Genomic DNA, 22,313 nt, shown 5'->3' with positions numbered 1-22,313 from the left:
TTTCTTTCTTTCTTTCTTTCTTTCTTTCTTTCTTTCTTTCTTTCTTTCTTTCTTTCTTTCTTTCTTTCTTTCTTTCTTTCTTTCTTTCTTTCTTTTCTCTCTCCTCTCCCATCTCCCTTCTCTCTTCTTTTCTGTCTCCTCTCTTGCCTCTCTCTGCACAGTTCTGCCTCCCCACTTACCATACATTTTCAGGATCCTCTAATGAAGTACATCTTGAGTCTCCTTTTCCTGGCTAATGAGTAGACAACAAGAATTTGACGAATACTGGTACAATTACTGGAGCAGTGAAGCGCGGGCCTCTGATTAGACATGATAATTTGCAAGGCTGGGCTCTTCACATTAAGTTTGCAAACAGTTTAAAAATCACTTCCTCTATTTATCCAGCTAATCCCTGCTTAATGACTCCAGACCTGAAAAAAGAAAGAGGAAATGTTTCTTTAAAAAAAAAACACACACACACTTAAAGAAAAAAAATCCTGTATTTCCTTTTGGGGACTTAGGATAGATGGCAGAAGAGTAATTCATCTGCCCACATTTCACTGCATCATAGTAGATTCCCATCCCAAAGAACATTCATTTCTCTGTTGTTAAAACTGTCCACTGAAGCTAACTTTTCACATTCATTTTATTAATGCCTTTTGTCATCATAGTCATTTCCCAGCCACCCCCAGATTGAACCTTCCTGGGTGACAAAGAAAAGCAATAATAAAAGATAGCTGCTACAGAAACCTTGTCTGACAATATAGACAATATTTTGTCCTGGTAGTCCCCACCTGAAGGACATGAAAGATGATATAATCTCTGTTTCTCTTCCCTAAAACCTTCAGTGGATTTTCCATTACCCAAAGTTCTAGCTGCTTTTGATTTTTTTGTTTTTCATTTAAGTTTATTTTTTTATTTATTACATTAAAATAACCAGTTAATTCCCACCCCCTTCTCCTCTCCTGATTAGAAAAGGCATCATTTAACAAAAAAGACATGTGTATATGTAATACTATATCTTGCTTATTTCTATTTTTCAGTTCTTTCCTGGAGGTGAACATGCACAAATCATTCTTCAAACAATATTTCTGTTGCTGTATATACATTTCTCTTGGTCCTATTTGTTTCACTCCCATACCTAAATTATACAGAGAATTTTATCCAATTTATGAAAATATGAGCCTTTCTCCAATTGATAAATGGTCAAAAGATATGAAGATTTTGGATGAAGAATTCAAAACTATATATAACTGTGAAAAAATGCTCTAAATCATTATTTTTTTTTGTTTATTTTAAAACCCTTACCTTCCACCTGAGAATAAATACTATGTATTGGTTCTAACACAAAAAAAGTGAAAAGAGCTAGGCAATGGGAATTAAGTGACTTGCTCAGGGTCACACAGCTAGGTCATATTTGGACCAGTTCTCTTTTTTTTGTAATTTTAAGATTTTTATTTAATTAATTAATTTAGAACAGTTTTCCATGGTTATAGGATTCATGTTCTATTCCTCCCCTTCTCCCACCCCCTCCCATAGCCAACATACAATTCCATTGCATTTTACTTGTGTCATTGATCAAGACCTATTTCCATATTATTGATATTTGCACTAGAGTGCTCATTTTGAGTCTATATCCTTAATTATATCCCCATCCTCCCACGTGATCAGGCAATTGTTTTTCTTCTGTATTTCTACTCCCACAGTTCTTCCTCTGAATGTGAATAGCATTCTTTCTCATAGGTCCCTTATAGTTGTTTTGGATCATTGCATCGCTGCTAGTACAGAAGTCCATTACATTCTATTTTACCACAGTATATCCGTCTCTGTGTACAATGTTTTCCTGGTTCTGCTCCTTTCACTCTGCATCAGTTCCTGGAGGTCTTTCCAGTTCACATGGAATTCCTCCAGTTCATTATTCCTTTTATCATAATAGTATTCCATCACCAAGACATACCAAATTGTTCAGTCATTCCGCAAATGAAGGGCATACCCTCGTTTCCCAGTTTTTTGCCACCACAAAGAGAACAGCTATAAATATTTTTTGCACAAGTCTTTTTCTTTATGATCTCTTTGGGGTACGAACCCAGCAGTGGTATGGCTGGATCAAAAGGCAGGCTGTGTTTTAGCACTCTTTGGGCATAGTTCCAAATTGTCATCCAAAATGGTTGGATCAATTCACAACTCCAACAGCAATGCCTTAATTGGATCAGTTCTCTATCTACTGAACCACCCAGTTGCCCCTCTAAATCATTATCCATTCCAATTACTCTTTTTGGTCTTTTAAATTCTACCTTGGTTCTGCTCCTTTTACTCAACTGTTCCATGTAAATCTTCCCTCATTTTTTGGAATTTCTTACATGTGTCCTTGGCTACTGCACAATTATATCCCATCACATTCATATTTCATCATTTTTTCAGCTAATCTCCAATCATTAGATACATACTTTTGTCCTCACTGGTTCTGTGCTATCACAAAGTGTGACAGATATTGAACCTCTATTTCTATCTCTGACTTCCTTAGGGAAGGTGTCCAGTAAGTGGCTTGCCAAATCAAAAATGTAGATAAATTAGCCATTTTTATTATGTTTCCAAATTGAAATCCAGAATGCTGTACAACTCCACAGCTCCAGCAATAGTGTATCTATGTGCATATCTTCCCACAGTCCTTCTCTTGAGTCACTCTCATTGAGTGTTCTCAGATAGTTTTCTTTTTTCTTTCATTTTTCATTTTTTATCCTTGTTCATTTTCATAGAGTGATGTAAAAGTTCAGAGTTATTTTCCATTTTTATATTCATCACAAATAGTGATTTGGAGTATTTGGATATAATTATTTATAGCTTTCAAATCTCTTGAAAATGTTTTGTCTACATATCAGCCAATATTAATAAGCAGACTTAGAGGTGCATAATTTGTGCAGGCATAAGGCTAGGGGTTCACTGATTCCTCCCATTCCACTTGAAAGTAATCACCTTTGTTAGGTAAGAACATGCCTTCGTTAAATGGGTCAGTCAGTGCTAAGGGTGAACAAGGTTTAGAAACCAATGTGAGTCCATCTATCAAAAACATTTCAATCAGGCCCAATGGGAAGTTTGTCCTGATTGAGTGAAGGACCTGATCACCCACTGAGGAGCTCTTGTTAAAACAAGAGGTTAGAAGTGGGGAGAGATAGTGAGGCTCTAACAATCAGAATGGAAGGAGTGGCAACAACAAGAGTTGAGCCAGAAAGCCTTGGAAGCCACTGACAAAAGGAGAAAGGGAAAATAAAACTGAACTGTAGCAGAGAAGGGAGCGCCAGGGAGGGTGGGAGGGGGACCAGTACTTCTACAGATTTCTCAGAATAAACGTTCAGGCTGATGCCACCAGTTGTATCCACCCCCTCGATAATGGAGAAAAGTTCCAAGAAATGTTCTATTTTTCTCCAACTTCCTTTCCCAATGTCTGTCTAGTAAGAAAAACTGTAATATACTTTCATATATATAATATGTTTCTTTACCCAAACAATTTCAGTGACCTAAATTCTGATGCAATTGAAGCCTTTATTTGTACCTATTATGTGCCACACATTGTGCTACGTGCCTTACAGATATAATAAAAGTCACCAACATTTATATAGCATTGACTATGTGTCATGCATACTACTAAATACTTTACAATTACTATCTCATTTGATTCTCACGACAATCCTATTATTTTCCCTATTTTATAGATAAGGAAATGAAGACAAATAGAGGTTAAAGGACTTGCCCAATGTCATACAGCTAGTAAGCATCTGAGTTTGGATTTGAACTCATCTTCCTGTTTTGTGACCCATTTGCCACTGACTCACTTCATACTCTAGCTGCCAATCTCATTTGATCAGGGTATCAGGGTGATCTTAGTTCAAATGCCTCCTGGGACACAATGTAGATGACCTTGGACCAGTCACTTTGTTGTTTAATCATCAAATTCCAATGGCAAGACAAAAGTCAGGGTGACTGCAAATGGCCCAGGGTGCGGTGGATGACCTTGGCATCTTTGATGTCTGATCAAATTCTAAACTCCTTGTGGTGCCTGCTTTAGCTGCCTTCATGGCCATTGGAACAGAATGTTCCCATCCACTGGTAGAAGTCTTCACATACTTGGGGCAAACATCCCCCTAACTGTGGAGTCTGAGACATATCATTTATCCTCGACTTGGTTTAGACCACCTGCAAGATAGTTTTACTGGGATGTGGCTACTGCACATACTACAGCTTTTTGGAGTCACAGTTAAAATTTGGGGAAGAGGTGGACACCAAAAAAGGTGATGCAACCCTGAAAAGGGCTTGACAAGCTCTTACACCAAAAATGCTAGTCTTCTCTGCACACCCCTACCTACACCTCATAGTTCTCAGAGCAAAACCACTGGAACTGAAAGTCTTTATCATTCTCTAAAAGTCAAGGCGCTTGGTCAAAAGGTTTTTGGGAAAGCTAGAAAAAATTCTCACTCTGGAAAGGTGGTAGTTCAAATCCTATTTCTGTGTTTAAATTTATTCAACTAATTTAATTTATTTTTTCTTTGTCTTTAAGAGAAAGAGGTTGTACCAGAAAACCAATGTAGTGGGCAGAATTTTAGACATAGGGCCTGGGTTTGAATGTTGCCTAAGATAATAACTGTGCAGTCCTAGTAAAGTCACTCAACCTTTCTGTGCCTTAGTTTACTCATCTAGAAAATGAAGGAATTGCACTGAGCAGACCTGAGTCTTTCATTGTATGTATCTTGCCATCAAGCAGCAAAATCTGTCATTACTCCTCATTTCATCATTCCTAGCAGAATTTTGGAGTCCCTTGACTCCCTTCTTGCCAACCCAAACAAAATCTTCCTGGTCTTTGGAGGAAGAGTTTGGGAATAAAGGGCAGAGGAAAAAGAGAAGGTGGGTTGGGGGGGGGGGGCTTCCCTCTTTCTCAAAAGGCTCCCAGCCTGATTTTTCCTTGATGATTCACTAGCAAGAGGTTGAGCATTGGTCCTGTTTAGTGTCCACTTCCTGCAGACAGGGAATGTGATTTCTAGCAATGTACTCAATTATAACAGCATTCAACTCCCCATGAAAAATAAATGGAGATGCCTCATGGAGGTTTTGATAATGGGATTTCACTTGTAGGAGAACAGTCATCCTTTTTACCCAGAGAGCTCAAAATCAGACTTGTAGTATCCCAGCAGCCTCCTTTCCCCTACTCCCACCCCACAATCATGCTTAGAAGTGAATTAAAATCCAATGAGAAGCTCAGGGCTCTCTGACTAATCCCAGAGAGAGGAAAAATAGGAAGAAAAGTTGAGCAGTCACTGAATGATTTGAACCTAAATATTCCAACCCTGATTCCTTCATAGCAGATAGATATCCTGGATGCTACTGCTTTGGGTTTAAGTTCCTGTAATTGCCTGGAGAGAAACCACCTTAGCCAATTAACATTGATTGAAACATCTGCCCAGGTGAGGTCCTTGTCCCTGAAAGAAGTTGGGTGTCAAGGAGTCAAGGAAACACTGGCACCCTAGAGAGGACTTGGGATTGCCCCTTTTATGAGGATAACCACTTCCCTTCTGTGCTGCTTTAGAAAAATTCCTGAATCGGGGAGGGAGAGCAGAGTTGGGATACACTAGCTGACCATTTCAGCTTCAAAAGCTGATAGAGAACCAGGTCCAGAGTCAGGAGGATCTGGGTTCAAATTTGACCTCAAATACCTCCTAGCTGTGTGACCCTGAGCAAGTCATGTAACCCCAACTGCCAAGCCTTTATTGCTATTCTTTCTTAGAACTGATACTAAGGCAGAAGATAGGGTTTACACAAAAAGCTCTCATAGGAGGTTCATAGATTAGAAGAGTGGAACAAGTATTCTTTTAAATCACTTAATCTATTACCCTCATTTTACAAATGAAGAAACCAAATCTTAAAGACTTGTCCAAATCACAAGCAAGCAAGTAGCAGAGTTAAGGATTTAAACCTAGAACCCTGCCTCAAGATTCAATATTCTTTTCACTATTGTGGGTTTTGAAAGAAAAAAAATTGTATGCTGGAACTACACTCCCCAGAATGCCTTGCACCTGCCCCCTACTTCCTGGTGTTGGATTGGTCTATGAATGGACTAATCCCACACCAAGGAGGGACTTTTGAATCAGATTGGGTTCAGGGGATGGAGGGAGCCGAGGAACTGGTCCAGATATAAGGTATTTTTTTTTGTATTATTAAAGACCCTTTTCTCTTGACTTTCCTCTGCTTTCTGTTATTTTTTAAACAATACAATTGGCAACCACGAAGGGACAGGGGACCTTCAGGTAAGTAGGAACCCCACCACCCCAAGTTTCCCGGACTCCCTGCCCTCCCCACCCACACAAAAGGTGGGAAGCCACTTTCTAGAAGCAGGAAGCCACTTTCTAGGGACTCCTTTCCCAGTTAGCTTCCACCCTATCTCCTACTCTTCATCCCCTTCATCCCTTCCTTCTTTCCTCCTTCCCATTCCTCCTTCTTCTCTCTCCTCCTCTTCCTCCACCCCCTCCTTCTCTTAGGACCCGTGCTGAGCTGAGCTCTTTTTTTAAAAAGAGAGTTATAAACAATCTATGACCTTGGAAATAGTCAAGTCGAAGGTCATGGTAAAGATGAAAAAACTGAGACCTAAAGATAGGCAATGGCTGACCTAGGCTCAAGCAGGTAATAAGTGATGGAAGATTTCAGTCTGGGTCCTCTGACTCCCAAAGCTCTTTCCATGTTTTTTTTAATTATATCTTTTTTATTGTGAACTTATTAGTTGTCAGCAAACATAAACATTTCAATATTCTGAAATGAATAAGAAGGATGGCTGTAAAGAAATGGGGAAGTGTGGCAGGCAGTTTTTTTCTCAAAATATATATTTGTATACAATTTATACTAGGAAGCAACTAAGTGGCTCAGTGAAATGGTTTGAAGTCAGGAAGCCTTGAGTTCAAATCTAGCCTCACTTACTAGCTGTGTGACCCCAGACAAACTTAACCTGTTCTCCTTAATACACTTTAGGGCACAGGAAAGGAGGCTGTGGGATACTTTCTCAAGGTATGCAGACCTGGTCCTCTATCCATTGTGAAGAAGGAAATGGCAAACCACTGCAGTATCTTTGCAAAAAAACCCAACAAAAAACAAATGGGTTCATGAAGAGTCAGATGAGACTGAACAATAACAATAATTGAACAAAGTTGCAACTAAGCTACTCTCTTTGGGCTCCTTTCTTCACTTCTTTTCTTCTTGCATTTAAAAATATTTTCTTGATGCAACTTTTAGTCTATCACCACCCAAGAACCTACCACTACCCAACTCTAATCCAAGCAGATATTTTTCCAGTAGTGTGTGGAAGCCCCATCAGCCCTGGAGAGCCAATTGTTAAATTTTCAATGAATGTTTTTACCTCCAAAATGGGCAAATGCTACAAATGGGGCTTGATGTATTGTTCTAGACTTAAGAAAGTGACAGAGTAAATGTTAATAATGCAGATTAAAAGCATGTTGTGCCTACATTTTTTCCCTGAGAGCCAGTTGTTAAATATTTACCAGAACACCCCTGAGTTCTCCATATTGTGTGTATAATCAAGTAAAACAAACATATTGGCCCTGGCTGAGTATCCCCAGCTCTTCTGTACTCCTAATTCATCACCTCCAATGCTCTTTCCATTTTACTGAGCTCTCAGAGATTGCTAGATGGTGATGGGAGTTAGTAAAGAGGTCTACTTTATTCCCTATTCAAGGAACTGCCCATATTAGGGAGCAGCAGGTAGAAGCCTTGGATCACAGTGACCTCCCTTTGAGCCTAGGACCAGACTTCACTTCAGGAGGAAAACATCATGGAAACTTGGGAAAAGGGGCAATATAGTGAAAAGAGCACTAGAACTTGTGAGTTGTCCCATAGAAAGAAGACTTCATTAGCAAGGTGGCTTGGTGGATACAGCACTGGACATGTAATCTGGAAGATCCGAGTTCAAATCTTAACTCAGATTCTAGCTGTGTGATGCTGGGCAAGTCACTTAACTCCTCTTGGCTTTGGTTTCCCCAACTATGAAATAGGATAATAATACCAGCTAGCTGTGTGATTCTGGGCAAGTCACTTAGCCCCAATTGCCTACCCCTTACTGATCTTCTGCCTTGGAATCTGTATTAAGCATCAATTTGAAGACTGAAGATAAAAAGACTCTGAAGGGCCTTGAGTCTATAACATACAAGGATTGGTTGAACAAACCAGCATTATTTATCCTGGAGAAGTCAGGAGGAGGAAAGAAGGAACGATAATTGTGTAAGAATCTGAAGGACCATCACGTGCCAGGCAGTTCAGATATCATCTACTTGGCCCAGAGTATAGAATGAGGAACAATGAGTGGAAATTCCAAGAAACAAATTTCAGCTAGATAGAAAAAAAAAAAAACCTTCCTAACAGTTAGAGCTATCTAAAAATGGAAAGATTTGCCTCAAGAGGCAATGGATTTCCCCTCATCAGAGGTCTGCATGCAGAGGATTGTTGTGGTGGAGACTCTTTAGGGGCATGAGTTCAACCACATGGCCACTGAATTCCTTTCCAGCTCTAAAATTCTGTGATTCTGTGTTTGTATTATAGGATTTAGAATGAGAAAAGACCTTAAAGACCATCTATTCCAAATCCGTTACTTTATCAACGAGGAACCCAAGGCTTAAAGAACAAAATAATTTGCCCAAAGTTACAGAGAGTGAATAGGAGAGTCAGAACTCAAATGAAAGTCTTCTGAAATTCTTCCTGGAGTGCCAACAAAGCTACCATGTTTCTTTGTAAACTTTCAAAATAGAAATAAACTAATCCTTTGGTAAACTTTGGTGGCTATTGCCCTTAAAAGATGGAAGACTACTAGAGCACCCAAGAGTCTTCAAATGTCAATTTGATTCCAATGATTTTGTTGTTCAGTCATGTCTGACTCTTTGTGACCCCATTTGGCATACTGGCATGGTTTGCCATTTCCTTCTCTGGCTCATTTTACAGTTGAGGAAACTGAGGCAGAGTGAAGTCACTTCCCCAGGATCATACAACTAGTAAATATCTGAGATGGGATTTGAACTAGGGAAGATGACTGAGACCATGACTCCGGGGCCAGCATTTGATCTACTGTGCCACCTAGCTGTCCTTCCAATGATAATGAAGGACATTCAAAACAGATGGGAGTGGTCAGAGCCTAATGGGCCATTGGGGAAATGATCTGCAGAATTGTGCAGCTCTCACTCCTCTGATACTATCCACTCCACCTCTGAAATAGCCTGTTCTAACTTCCTGTTTTCAAGGGAGAAAGGAAACATATTGAAATTTTTGCCTATTGTCCTAGATACCAAGACATTGGCACTTAATCTCTAAGTCAGTGATTCTCAAACTTTTTAATTTTACTTCAGGGCCTCTCTACTCTCTTTAGAATTAGTGAGGACCTTAAGGAGTCTTGTTTGTGAGTGTTCTATCTCTTGATATTTACCATATTGAAATTAAAACACCTTATTATTATTATGAAAATTGTTTTGATCTTGTAGATCTCCTTAAAAGGTCTCTGAGACCTGCAAATTGCTGATCTATGTTGATTCTGCTTCTGTCTTTCTTCATGCTAGAATACACTGTCTCTTCCTCTTGCCTGTTCAAGTCCTATCATCCTCTCATGCCTAGTTTAAACTCCACCTCCCTTTTAGAAATCCTCCTGATGTGAAAGAAAGAGGACTGAATTAGCATTGGGGACTCAGAGCTCTCACTCTCAGATAAACCCATTATATTACTGAGTGTGGCATTTCCCATCTCTCTACCTCAGTTTCCCCCTGAAATAGTTTTTATAATTAAGTGAGGGCTTTTCTATCCTCCTTGGGTCTAACATCCAGATGCAGGGGTTGGATTGTGTGTGACCTCCTAAATCTCTATCAACCAGACTCCAAGTCAACTATAACTGACTATGGTTCTTCTGGACTATTCATAATCTCTCCCTTTTCTAAACCCCAATGCCATTTGTTGTCTTTTCCATTTCATTTTAGGACAATTAGTTAACTGTCTTCTAGTATTCCATAATGGCTACATGTGTAGGACTTGATGGATCATGAGCATCTCAAAGATACTTTCTAACTTTGAGACTTATTTCAAGTTTTCTGAGCCTCAATTTTCTCCTCTATAAAATGGGAATGATGGTACTCAGGCTACTCACATCACAGTGAGTGCCTAGATCTATTTTATTTTTATTCTTTTTTTTTATTTTAGTAACACATTTCCACGTAAGTTTTCTGAAGTCATATGATCCAAATTGCTTCCTTCCCTTCTTCCCTCTCTGCCCCCTCCCATAGCTGGCAAGAAATTTAATCTGGTTATTCATGAGAATGCCTAGATCTAAAAGCAAACAAGGTAGCACATCTTCTGATAGAACAGGGGTTCAATTAAGGGCTCCCATTCAAGCGGACACTTCCTCCTGCCAAAACTCCAGGACAAGTAAAGTCCCTTGCTAACCTTAAAATGCTGTATCACATATCAGAAAATCATGATACAAAGTGCTTTATCATATCACAAAATTATGATATTATTATTTATAGTGAAGTGTTAAAACCAGCTACTATTTGTATATCACTTTAGGGTAAACTGCTTAACAAATATCTGATTTAATTCTCACAACAATCACCTTCCTGACTGACTAAAAGACAGGTGCTATTATTAGACTCATTTTATAGATGTGGAAACTGAGGCAGGTTAAGTGACATGACTTTTCTAGGATAGCTAGTAAGTGTCTGAAGCTGACTCTAAACCCAATATTCTATCCACTGCACCCCCTTCTTGCTGACTATTATAACATATATAACTACTCTGAGGACCCATTGGGTCATGGAGCTATGGATGTTTCCCAAGACCAGGACATCTGAGTCCAAGTTCTGGCAGGTTCTACCAAATTTTTCAAGGATTGACTTAGTAGCAGAAGATATGCTTGTTAGTTGGACAACCAACCCAGTGAATTCTGGAGGAACTAACCACTAGGTTGACTCTTAGCTGTGTCATTTCTCAAAAACCATTGGCTTTGGTGAAGACACTGTCCACTCTCACAGAATCACAACCCGTTGAAGTCTTAACGCAAGTTTTCTTATTAAATGGGAATCCTTCTATCCTTCTTAAGCCAGGGACTCCCAGAGGTACTTCAGTCCTTTTTAATGACTTGGATGTTCTCCTCCAATTCCCTAAATAATGGTAAGCTCATCTTTGTTGCTGTGTGATTTTCCAGTTAATATTTGATCACAATGTCTCTGTGTCATGTGAAGATGTTGGCACCAGGAAAAGGGAAAAATGGCCTTTAGTTCCCCAGAGCAAGAACTTTTAACTCGGGATTTTGTAACACAGAGGTTGGTTTCCCCCTTGAAAGTATAGTGTATGGAACACCGCCCCTCTGGAGCCAAGCAACACTTACTCAATCCTTCTTTATAGCATTTAAATGGGAAAATTGACCATCTAATTCATCATAGATTTAGAGCAAGACCATTTATGCTCATGACCAACATGCTCGTTTTTTTTAAACCCTCACCTTCTACCTTAGAATCAATACTCTGTATTAGTTCTAAGGTAGAAGAGCACTAAGCACTAGGCAATGAGGGTTAAGTGACTTGCCCAGGGTCACACAACTAAGAAGTGTCTGAGGCCAGATTTGAATCTAGGACCTCCCATCTCTAGATCTGGCTCTCAACCCACTGAGCTACCCAGGTGCATTTTATAAATGGAGAAACCGAGGTTCATCGAGCTTGGACTTTCCCACAATCATACAAAGCAATGCAAAGATGGGTTTCAAGTACAGTTCTTCGTAACTACAAATCCAGCATTCTGGCCACTGAACCACAGTGAACTGACCATTTCATCAAAGGAAGCCACTGAACCTTCAACCTCTGATCCCCAAAAGGAAATCATTTTTTTTCTTTGTTTTTTTTTTCCTAGTGCCTAGATCTAAAAGCAAAGTCTGTTCGCAAGGCAATAGATACTCTGATAGAACAGGAGTTCAGCTAAGGGCTCCCGTTCAAGCGGACACTTCCTCCTGCCAAGACTCCAGAAAGTGACTAGGAGGAATGGAGCCAGCTGGCCCTCAACCGAAATGTCATTCGGATTGTGCAAGGAAGCAGATGCACTTTCACCCAGGACTTAGCTCCGTGGGATCGTTTCTGGCTTCGGGAAAAGCTTTCTCCCCTTTTCTTTTTGGGAATGACTGTTTCCTTTAAGATCCTTTCAAAACATCCTGGTTCAAGCCCAGTGGGTGGAAATGAGGGCTCCCCTCCACTCCCACCCAGACTCAGGCAGCGTGGTTTCTGAGGACATTCTGGCCTGAATGAAAGACGAGGGGGGGGAAAGGAAGGGAGGGCGTATCAGAGGGGAAGAGGGAGAAGGCAAATAGACAGGAAATGCCAAAAAGGTCACAAGGACCTCTGTCCTCCTTCCGAATCCCAGCCTGAGTTTAGAAACTTCGAGAACTCTGAACGAAGGCCCAAACTTCACCTTCGTAAATCATGAGTCCCCCCCAACCTAATTTCCAGATTGGAAGAGGGTGAAACACACTTCCTTAAGCCACAATCAGCTTTCCCCCAAGCCTAAGTGACAAAATATAAGGGAATCTCAATTATCCCATGTCTAGTACAACAGGGATTCCCTTTCAGACACAGAAATTGTCATGATGAGAGGAAGTATATGATGAGGATCCATGGACAGCCTCTATCATTTGGCCTGTCTTCTTTCCTAGGAGAGGACCTTGAGAGCAGAATGTCAGAAAATGGATATTAAAAACCAGAGTGTACTTAACTGACGTGCAATCTGGAAAAGGTTTATTTGTTCTTGTTTTTTGTTTGTTTGTTTGTTTTCAAAGAAAAGAAACTGTCGGGAGAAAGAGAGTAGAATACGACCTCTGCACATTCAGACTAACTTGAAGGGAGGAGACTGGATCTGGAGGCAGGAGACTCCATCACTTATTGGGTGACCTTGGACAAGCTACCATATTACTCTGGCTTCGACCTCTTCCCCTAGAGAATTACAGCCCTTCCAGCCTCCTCTGTGTGCTCCAGCAACCGTCTCCCTCCGACTTTTTATTTTATTTTATTTTATTTGTTATTTAAGACAGATGAAAGACAGGAGGAAATGGAAACAAAGTGGATCTAACTCCTTAAAAGTCATTCTCTTAATTGCATCCATACCTGTCTGGTTGGGGAGTTTGAGAGAGCGAAGACGGCTTCTGATTTCATCTAATGTTGTGTTTCCTTGCAGGTTTTCTTTTTCTTTTTTTCTTTTTTTCACCTCCAGCATATGGAAAGTTGATGCTGCCTATAAGCCATTCCTATTTGTGTGTGGTGATGGGTGCAATCAGAGGGCTAGCTCACCATGAGTCCAGCCATCTCGCCTGCCTCTTTCTACCTAGTAGAACTCTTCACCAAGGGAATCTCTTTCCCTAGGAACCAGATATTGAGCTCCTTACATCTAGGGGAGAAAAGAAAAAGAAAAAAGAATGTGGATTCTTAGAAGAGCCTGAGTTCAATGGGCTTCACCCGGAGATGGAGTAGTTGGGCCCCATCTAATGATGTCAGGGAATAGGGAAAGGCCCTTCTACCCTCCAAATGCCCCCTCCTTCTTTCCCCCTCCTACCCACTGATGCCTGAAATTCCTCTACCAGGGGACAAAGCCTGTCATTCCAGTGAGAGATTAGGCTTTAAAGTGTAAATCCCCTTGGGAGAAAGAGCTGAGTGACTTAGATTCCCAGCAAGGGGTAAATGATTCCTAGCAGAGCCTTCCTTGGGAGCAAGCAGGTTTTGCTTAGGGAGGGAGGGGGCAGAGAGCGGGAGGGAACTGGGCTCCAGAAGTGGAGAGCTGAAAGGGTTAGAATTCAGAGGGAGAGAAAAGACAGAAGGCACAGCTGAGGACCCCAAAGACAAACTTTGCCAACTTTCCATGTCTACTCCCTTCAGAGTCACTTTCTGGATGTCAGAAACTTTTGCCTTTCTGGGGCCCCCAAGCATTCACTTCTAGAGAGCCCTCCCTCCCCATCCTCTACTTTCCAGGGTGATCATGGCAAGGGAAACCATTCCCCAGGGCAGGAAGTATCCCGGAAAGGTCACTTGTGCCTGCAGTCTGTTCTCTCTTCAATAATTCCCATTTAACCTTAACAAAAACCACTCAGACTCTGCCTTATGCAACTGGTTTCTTAGCTTTGAAAAGTGGGTATAATTAACCCATTCATAAAAGAGAGAAACCGGCAGGGCAGAGCTAAGCCCATGGCAAACAAAGGTTTCATTCATTGCCCCAGAGCAATTTTTCCACAAGCCCTTTCCTCTTAATATTTGGCTAAATATTAGGGTTCATGTTAGGCGATCTGTCAGAGTCCCGCCTCCCCACTCCTTGAAGTCTGTTGTATTGTGAGCACCCCTGGGGCAGTTGGGGTGGGGGTCGCCTTAGCCATTCCCCGTTGAAAATGAAGCCCTTTCTTTGAGTATAAGCTCTGATTGAATTGAAGATGAATGTCACCCATTTCCCTTGGGTTATCCTACCCTGGTGCTAATGAGAGAGCAGGTTGCTGGCCTGCCCACTGAAGTTAGTGGGGGGAGCACTACAAGTCTCCTAGAAACGTAGGCCAGTACCCCTATGCTGGCTGGCAGGATTTTTTGGCTACTGCACTATTGTTTACATCATTTCCCCAAACAAGAAATGCCCTCCCGCTCCTCTCTGCCTCCCCATCCTCCATAGCTTAGACATGTTCCTCCCTCGTCCAGGAAGTCCTCCATAAGGCCTTTTCTCCTAGAGAATAAATAACTCTTCTCACAATATGTGACTAGACAGCAAAGCTGGGAAGGTAGGGTGGTGTCGTGGACCACTTTGACGAGTCAAGTCAACAGCATGTAATAAACATCTACTGTCTATCAGGCACTGGACTAAATGCTGAGGATACAAAAAGAGACAAACAACAATCCCTTCTGGAGGAAGACAACATGCCGCTAACTATGTACAAACAAGAGAAACTGGAGATCGTCTCTGGGGAAGGCAAAAGCATTCATGAGAATCAGAAAAGGGAAGCTTAGAAGCAGTGATGAGAAGGGAAAGCATTCCAGACATGGGCAACAGAACTTTAGATTGGAAGTAAAATGTGAGATGGAGCCTCCAGTTCTATGACTTGCTACAGGACCTTGGACAAATCATAATTCTGTGCTTCAGTTTCCTCCTGCTCTGCCTTATTTCCCAGAGTTTCTTTGAGCATAACCCAGTGATGGGCAATCTTTTGAGCTTGGTGTGTCAAAATTTGCCAAAACGAGCATCTTGTCACTTCAAGAAAAAAACAACATAATTTCATGATATTTATAGTTTAAATAACAAAAATGTACAATTGAAATATATAACTGTATTTAATAAAACATAATAGGTAAATTAATATAGGTAGAATTGTCATCTATAGTGCACAGAGTGTCTACACTACACTACAGCAAATGTTTCATCCTCGGTACCTGGCCCCGTACTTCTCTGTTTGTGGCCGCATTCAACTGTGTGTCATCAAAAATGACAACGCGTGTCAGTGCTGACACACATGTCATAGGTTTGCCATCACCAACCTAAGGGAATGAATGTGAGACTCTGTAGTCGTAGAGCACCATATCATGAAAATGTCTTTTATTGTGAGCTAACTTTATGTGTGTGCTCATTTTCTCTTCCCAACAAAGCAGAGGAATTTCAATCAAGAGTTCTATTTCTTCTCAAGTTTCAAGCTACTGCTAGCACTGAGCTAAGCATATCATCCTTCAATATATATTTGTTGAATTCAATTCAATATTTTTTCAGTACTTACTATGAAAGTACTTACTAAGCATCACTCTAAGAATGAATGATGAATAAACAAATGCACTAGTTCTCAAAATCATAGAGATTTTTTTTTCTTTGAAAGGCATATTAATGGCCATATAATCCAAGCCCATTTTATGTCCTCCTACCCTCCCAAAGAGAAGCATACTAACTCCAAGATGGCCAGTTCCACTTTGGGACAGCTCCCATTGATAGGAAACTTTTCTTGAGCTCAGGGTTGATCAGCATGCCACTTAAATACCTTCATCAAAGTAACTGATTAAAAGGGGAAAAAAAAAACAAACAAACAACCTTTTACAAAACAAAATACTCTCCTTTATTTTCAACCTAAAAATCATCCACAAAATTCTAATATACAGAAATGAGTGAGGGGTTCGTATAATAAATAGAATTTCTGAAATAGCTACTTTTTTTTTTTAACCCTTGTACTTCGGTGTATTGTCTCATAGGTGGAAGATTGGTAAGGGTGGGCAATGGGGGTCAAGTGACTTGCCCAGGGTCACACAGCTGGGAAGTGGCTGAGGCCGGGTTTGAACCTATGACCTTCTGTCTCTAGGCCTGACTCTCACTCCAATGAGCTACCCAGCTGCCCCCAATAGCTACTTTTTTAAAAGAAAGATGTGCATACATATGTATAATAGAAAATTCTAAGATAGCAATAGTAATAAAAGTTTCTCTGAGTTCCCTTTTGTAGTTAATTTTGTTTTATTGTGTGAATTTTTCATAATCCTTTTCCAACTTCACAATTTTCCTATTTGTTTTCAGTATTGGTTTGGTTTAAAAAAAAAAAACATCTTCTTACCTCTGCTTTATTTTTTTTTTCTTAAACTACTCCCCTCCATAGAATCCTGACCCCAGAAATATAATAGCTTTATACTGTTCAAGGTGAGGTCCCATCTTGGTATTTCTGCCTCCCCAAACCCTTGGAAGTAGCCCAGGGGAATGACTGAACAATTTGCAGTATATTATCATAATGCAATATTATTGTGCCATAAGACAGACAAAAAACTTGATCACAAAAAACCTGGAAAGATTTACATGAAGTGATGCAAAGTGAAGTGACCAGAACCAGGAAGACATTGTACACAGTTACTGCAATACAATATGATGATCATTTTTGAATGACTTAACTATTTTGAGCAATTCAAGGATCCAAGAAAACTCCACTGGACTCATGCAAAAAAGACTATCCATTGCCATGGAAGGAATTGATGGAGTCTGAATGAAGATTGAAGTATACCATTTTTCACTTATTTCCTTCATGAATTTTTCTCTACTATAAGCAATATGTGTCTTGTTTCACAACATGACAAATACGGAAGTATATATTACATGATAACACTTACTCAAGCTCTACTGTATTACTTGCCATCGGGGGCAGGAAGGGACAGGAAGGAGAAGAGATAACATGTATCCAAAAATGTCAGAAAACAATAACTAAAATTGTAACCACATGTAATCCAGAAAATTATATAAAATAAAATAAAATAAAAATAAATGAAAAAGGAAGTAGCTCAGGCCCAAAATTTTCCAGCATAACAGAAACTGAGAGTTGGGAGAGATAACTAAGATTACCCGATACTCAACAAAAATACCTTCCAACCATTCCATCCCAAATAGTCATCCAGAGTTTACTTGAAGACCTTAATTGCCAGCTCTAAACTTAAGCTATGTTATTTGGGGTTAGCTCTAGGTTGGAAATTTACTTTTTTCTCACATCAGGACTCAACTCTTCTTACTCTTAGTCCTTCCCAGTTGGGCCAATCAAAACAAGTCTTTTAATTACTCTACCTCTGAAAATTGCCTAGAGAATGGAGAGATCCAATAACTCACCCTTGTCAATGTAGGCAGTATGCATCATAGAAGCAATATTGCCCCTCCCATTTCTGGAAGCTAGATGTTTTTAGAATCCTCAATCCCTTCACTCCCTTTCTATGGTAAATCAGATCCTTAGATTCCTGTAACTCTGGTGAATGCTTTTTATAAAGGTCCTATAACCTCAGATGTCTAAGGCCCTATATATTCTTGGGGGAAAAATGGAGATGATTAAACAATGGTATTAATAGATGATTTCAGAACTGACTAAATGGTCAGACCCAAATAGCAGTCACTAATATTCCATCTTAATTTGGGAGGAAGTACCTGGTGAATTTCCCTAGTGAGTCAATAAATGGTGCTTATTATGTGCCAGACACTGAGCTATGTGGTGGAGATACAAAAAAAGGTAAAAGACAATCCTCGCCCTCAGGGAGTTCATAGTCTAATGGTAGAGACAACATGTAGACAAATATGAGCAAATAAGTTATATATAGGATGAAAAGGAAATTATTAAGAGAAAGAAGACACACAAATTAAGAGAGTTGGGAAAGACTTCCTGTAGAAGATGGGATTTTAATTAGGACTTAAAGGAATCCAATGAAACAGGTAGGCAAAAATAAATGGAGAGGACATCCCAGACATGAAGGAACAATCAGAGAAAATGCCTGGGGCTAAGAGATGGAGTTTCTTGTTCTTGGATCAGCAAGGAAAGACCATTGTCACTGAACTGAAGATTCAGTGATGGAGAGTAAGGTATAAGAAGACTGGACAGTGGGAGATAGGTCATAAAGGACTTTGAACACCAAACAGAGGATTTTGTATTTGATCCTGGAGGCAATAAGGAGTTTACTGAGTTTACTGACCAAGAGCATGACATGGTCAGACCCATGCTTTAGCAAAATCACTTTGGCCTGAATCATTAAAGAGAAGATGTATCGAAGTGAAGAGAAGCATGAGGCAAACACACCAATCACCAGGCTATTGCAATAATCTGAACCAATGTGAGCCTGCATCAGGATAGTGGCAGTATCAGAAGAGAAAAGGAAAGCATATTTAAAAGTTGTTGCAAAGGCAAAATCATTGGTCTTTGGCAAGAGATTAGATAGGGGCATGAGAGAGTGAGGACTTGAACATAACACCCAGGTTGCAAGCCCTGATAACTGGAAAGATGGTGCTGCTCTCTACAGAAATAGAAAAGTGTATTTTGAGAGAGGGTTTGAGGAGAAGATATTGAGTTCACTTTGGAACATGTTGAGTTTAAAATATCCACTAGACATCTAGTTCAAGATGCATGAAAAGACCAGGCCAGGAAAGGTAGATGTAAGAATCATCAGCATAGAAATGTTAATTAAACTCAAAGGAGCTGATGAAATCTCCAAGTAGTAGGGAGGAGAGAAAAGCATTCAGGATAGAACCCTGGGGGATACTTAAGATTAACAGGTATGATTTGCATGAAGATTCAATAAAGGTAACTGAGGAGGAGATGTCCAATAGGTAGGAGGAGAACCTAGAGAAAGGATGTACTGAAAACCTAGAGAGAAGAGATTATCATAGAAAAGAGGATTAGCCACAGTCAAAGGCTACAGAGAGATCAAGAAAATCAAGAATTTTATTAATAAAAAGATTGAGTAAAGATCATTGGCTTTATTTTTTTTTTATTTTTCAGAAAAAAATTTTTCCATGGTTACATGATTCATGTTCTTGCTCTCTCTCCCCCCACCTCCCTAGCTGACATGTATTTCCACTGGTTTCTTCATGTGTTGTCGATCAAGACCTATTTCCATATTATTGATAATTGTTCTAGGGTGTTCATTAAGAGTCTACATCCAAATTTTGTCCGCATCAACCCTTGTGTTCAAGCAGTTGTTTTTCTTCTGTGTTTCCACTCCTGCAGTTCTTCTTCTGAATGTGGGTATTGTTCTTTTCTACAAATCCCTCAGAATTGTCCTGGGTCATTGCATTGCTGCTAGTACAGAAGTCCATACATTCGATTTTGCCACAGCGTATCCGTCTCTGTGTATAATGTTCTCCTGGTTCTGCTTCTTTCACTCTGCATCAGTTCCTGGAGATCATTACAGTTCACATGGAATTCCTCCAATTTATTATTCCTCAAGGAAAACACTCTACCTTGTCCTCCCACTTTTTCCCCCCTCAAGGATTTAGCCTCAAGGCACATTAAGCAATACAGACTAATTCAATCAATACAGGCTTAAAAATCATTGACTTTAGCAATTATGAGATTAAATAGAAACTTTGGAGGGAGCAGTTTCAGTGGAATGATAAAGTCAGAAACTGGATCACAGGAGGTAAGGAAAAGAGAGTAAAGGAAGTTTTTCATGCTTGGCCCTATGCTGTTTAACATTTTTTATAAATGATTTTACTATATGTATAAATGGTGAATCTATCATGTTTGCAGATGACACATTGATGGGCAGGATAAGTAACAGATTAGAAGAAAGAATTAGACTCCCAAAAGATCTCAATGAGCTAGAACATTGGACCAAATAAAATAAGACAAAATTGAATAGGAATAAATATCAAGTTTTACACTTTAGTCCAAAAGATCAATTTCCCATGTACAAGACTGAGGAGATAGAACTAGATAACAAACCATAGACTAGTTAAGGGTGCCCTGGGGGGAAAAAAAAGCTTTGTATGTGTAACAAGGGTGATAGTTTAAAATTTTAGAAGGTACATTATTTTACTTTTTTTTGATTATAAGTAAAAATTGCATAGGCTTAAGCCAAGCATTGTGTCATGTTCACAAGATTATGTTTCATGGAAATACACAGGACCAGGAAGGTGTACATAGATTTCCCAACAGGTGGGACTTCGAAGCAAGATTCTAATTGGATAAACCCATAGTAAGCACATGCCACTAGAACAATGTTAGATGGTATATACAACTACCAGACTAAGAATCCTAAATCTAGTATTAGATGGTATACACAACTGTCAGGCCGATTATGGAATTGCCAGTACTTGGGTACCCTCATCACTAAAAAGGGTTGGGTAACTGGAAAGAATGGGTTAAATTAGATATGACATTAAGAATCTGGAAAATAAATGTCCAGAGGAGGACAGCCAGGATGGCAAAGGAGCTCAATATCATGCTGTACATGGCTTAATAGAAGGAAATGGGAAAGGTTAACCTAGAGAAGATTTAGGGAATATATGATAATTGTATCAACTATTTTAAGTATTCTCGTGGGAAAATATAACATTTGTTTCGTTAGATACTTTAGGTCAAAATTAGGAAATAAGATGAGAAGTAGCCAAGAATCAAAAGCCCAGTCAATGGAAGGAATTACTCGAAAATGATTAGAAGGATCAGAAAATGAAATAGGCTGCCCTAAGAGACAGCAGGCTCCTCTTACTTAAGGTCATTAATCCAAGGCTAGATAGCCACTTTTCAGGTATGTTGTGGTGAAACTTCTTTTTTCAGGTATAGGTTTGAGATGGCCAGCGAAGTTCATTTTAACTCTGAGTTTCTGTGACTGTAATTCATAGTGACTTTACAGTCTACTAAAAACCTCCATTTTTTATGTTAACTTTTGTGTAGCCAACATCCCTCCACCCACCATCTTGGACATAGGAAGCTGAATTTTCAAACACACATCTTGGATGTTATCTCTATTATACATTTCATCTTCTCAGATTTGACTTCTTGTTCTAGCCTGTTGAGATCCTTTTACATCCTGTCTGCGTCATCTAACTTATTAGCCATCTCCGCCCCCAGCTCCACATCATTTGCAAATGAGATAAGCATGCCTTTTATGACTTCATCCAAGTCATCGATTAAAATGTGAAACAACACAAACCCATGGGGCATTACACAAGAGACTTCTCTCCAAGCTGACACAGAGCCATCTGTGATGAACTTTTTGGGTCCAGTCATTCAACCAGTTTTCAATCCCCCACCCCAACTATTGCCTTCTTCCCCTCCTCCTCCATCCTGTTAAAACTCCATTGCCTCCACTGACCTTATCTCAGCCTATCACATTAATTTCTAACATGACAGTTAGCCAACTCATATTCAAGTGCTGATGACAACAACTTAATATGCTTTTCCTCCTGGGGTACTGACATTTATTTGGAAAGGAGGTGCCTTAACCCAAAAGAATAAATTGTTGCTCATGGTCAGATTTCAGATGATCCATTTGCACCTTTCTGTTATGGTCCTTGTTCTACTGAGACAAGAAAGCACAAATAATACTGTGCCCTGGGGTTCTGGGACTAAAGCAATTTGAGTTTCCAACTAGGTTATATAATGTCACAGAGCTTTAGAAGAAGAGAGTGAAAAATACGATATAAGTAGAACTGATGGAAGAAGCATAACAGCCTTGGTGATCTTTACCTCCTGGGAACTTTTGCCTTTTGGCTGCACCCACTTAAATATTGTTAATGGCTAATACACCTGGAGAGGAGTTGAGGAATATAAGTGGTGTCTGAGTTCCTCATGGTGTCTGCTCCAATGTGAAGCAATATGGTACTGCTACCCCAGTAAGAGCTGGGTAATGATGTCCAAGATTCAGTTTGTCTAACTTTAGTAACTGAACCTACTCCCATAACCTGAGATTCAAGCCCTGGCAAAATCACTGGGATGTAATATTATCATTAAGTAGATGGTTTGGAGGGAAAGAGACTCTGTGGAGCTCTTCATATCACCCCATCAGTGACCACTTCCAATGCCCATGCATGAT

This window comes from Gracilinanus agilis, chromosome 2, assembly GCF_016433145.1.
Source record: "Gracilinanus agilis isolate LMUSP501 chromosome 2, AgileGrace, whole genome shotgun sequence".
Lineage (NCBI taxonomy): Eukaryota > Metazoa > Chordata > Mammalia > Didelphimorphia > Didelphidae > Gracilinanus > Gracilinanus agilis.
Note: the sequence above shows the minus strand (reverse complement) of the source record.